The sequence below is a fragment of the Phalaenopsis equestris genome, unplaced genomic scaffold, assembly GCF_001263595.1.
Source record: "Phalaenopsis equestris unplaced genomic scaffold, ASM126359v1 Scaffold000002, whole genome shotgun sequence".
In the NCBI taxonomy this organism is placed as follows: domain Eukaryota; kingdom Viridiplantae; phylum Streptophyta; class Magnoliopsida; order Asparagales; family Orchidaceae; genus Phalaenopsis; species Phalaenopsis equestris.
This window is the reverse complement of record NW_018164444.1, coordinates 18164508-18167007: the sequence shown is the minus strand read 5'-3', so window position 1 is coordinate 18167007 and position 2500 is coordinate 18164508. Positions and strand designations below refer to the sequence as shown.

The 2500-nt window shown below is 34.0% G+C and overlaps 1 long non-coding RNA gene across 1 annotated transcript in view; it reads right to left on the bottom strand.

The window, feature by feature from the left end:
- The window catches only part of LOC110021018, an 18067-nt gene extending 17047 nt beyond the window's left edge, over positions 1-1020 (bottom strand). Inside the window, exon 1 of the long non-coding RNA XR_002293595.1 lies at positions 936-1020. This is a non-coding gene — a long non-coding RNA (uncharacterized LOC110021018). The remainder of the gene's footprint in view (positions 1-935) is intronic.
- Between the last annotated feature and the right edge of the window lie 1480 nt (positions 1021-2500).

Below are 2500 nucleotides of genomic sequence, written 5' to 3'. Positions count from 1 at the left end.
CAAGATATGTGAATGGCTACGACACAGGTAAACAAAGAAATTTACCAACATCATAATGCAGGTAAACAACCCTCTTCATGCAGGCAAACAAAGAAAATACAACAGGAAACCACCATCAGGAAACCAGTAGCATGAAACCAACATCAGGAAACCAATAACAGGAAACCAACATCAAGCAACCAACATCAGGAATCCAACTGCAGGAACTGCTCCCAATTCCACCATCATAAATAGCACATAATTCTAATGCATTTACATAGCATTTACCAAGTAAGAGTTAAGAGATGGAAGCACCCCAATGCATAAGAGATAGAAGCACCCCACATAGTGAACATCATCATTCATTCATCAAACCCACATAGCCTATCGGTGGAAGCACCCCAACATTCTTCTTGATTTTTGGAGCAACTCAATAAGAAAGACTAATTCAGTTTAAAGGCCATATTGACTATGGGCAAATTATCTCACTACTCGTCATAGATGCAATTTGACACATGCACAAGAGATAGAAGCAGTACTACAACATTGCCATATGAGAAAATGCCAGAGAAAATATTAACTACGAGCCAACAACAGATGAAGACAAAAAAAAAATCAAATATTCCTATTGATCTAAATATAATGATAACTTTATAATATTATATGATGTGAGAAAAACTCATTTTACAAATTAAACAGGAGTCCAGAGCTACATGAAAGAAGGATCATATGTAGCACTAATGCAGCGATTGCCATCAGCTACATACATAGCATGAGGCCATCCAAGCTACATATAGATTGCTTACATAATTTAGATGTTTCCATATCCAAAAAAATAACCACATCCATTCCAAAGAAAATGCATTGAGATTGCTGAAAATGCATTGAGATTGCTGATATAGATTGTTGATCATGTAGAGCATGTAGGTAAGTTTAAGGGGCATTTACATACATACCACTTAATTCTTAATGATTTGGTATGTGAACTAACAAGGTTTCATGTGAAAGCATATCAAACTCTAGCTGGGGAAGAAGGCCCCATCACAGCCATCGCAAGTTTCAAAGACCACCAAATCCAATCCTCGAGGAACCACCGCGAAGCAAATAAAGGCACATTTTTATGCCCAAGCCACAAATACATATCGAAGCTGCTTTCTCACGACAAACATATATGGAGAGGGGGGGAGGAAGATTGACAGACATAACACTCAATTCATATGTCTTTGCACATCTAACACTTAATATTAAAAAAAGGAAAATGAAATAACTTTAGTAATAGGATAAAAAACTAGCATCCTTTACCAAAACTGAAATTAAACAGTATGCCCCATCAATCTGAAACAGTATGAGTGGTAGCATACAAATTACTGAAATTAAATGTGGTGCAAGAGAAAACAATATTCCCATGTATAATAGAACCAAGAAACATAACCACATTAATTCAACCATAAAAGAGAAGGCCTCTTATTACTCTCTTACAAGGGACATAGGACCATAGCATAAATTCAAATTAAGAAAACAAGCTCCCGGCTTAGATTCTGAACATATAACAAGCTGGAATCACAGTACACATAACCCAAAAGTTGGACGTACAATTAAACAGAAAACCAACATTAGGAATATTTCATGCAAGTATGAACTCAAAAGTTTTCTTTCTTCCAAACAAGTTTCTATTAAAAAATGATCATAACCATTAAATAGAACCGATAGAAATCCAAAACCAAGCTTCAAGTAACCAAGCTTCATAATCAAGATATAGAACTCCTACATGATATTTACACTTCTTACAATAACATCATGCAGTCTCAGTCAGTCTGCACAAAATTACACAAAGAAAGAAACCCATATCTGCACAAAATTCAAACAGGGCAAGCATGAGTGCTGGATTAACAATGAAAATGGACAAATATTCAACATAAAAGTCTAAGAACAAAAAACTATTTGATAAAATGTGACAACCACATCAAATATAATAATTTCAAGTGGCTTTTACATACATACCACTCAATTCCTATTTACTTACATATCTAACACCCAAAAATTTGAACTTTACATTTATACCACCCAAATTATTCACGGCACATCAAAAACACCATCATTTTAACTTTTAAACAAAGTGAAATACACTTGGCATGTATGTAAATCTTCCTATTAGTTCCATACAAACTATAATTTCATGTAGCCTTCTAATCTGAGCTAAATTCATAAATTGTAGTTTAGAAAAGACAAATGACAAAAATGTTAAACTTCATGTTAAGGTTATGAACAATTTACTCTTTCAGAGAATTATTTCATGCAAGTATGAACTCAAAAGTGTCCTTTCTTCCAAAAAAGTTTCTGTTAAAAAATGATCCAGACAAAGTTAGATGAATACTTTGTTGAGAACATGCATCTGCTCCAATATAGACATCAAAAAGGCTCCAAAAAAATAAATTGTTGCATTTCTTGAACCTTTGGAGTATAACACAACTGAAAATAATTAAATTGTTGCACATCAAAAAGGCTCCAACTTCGATGTTCA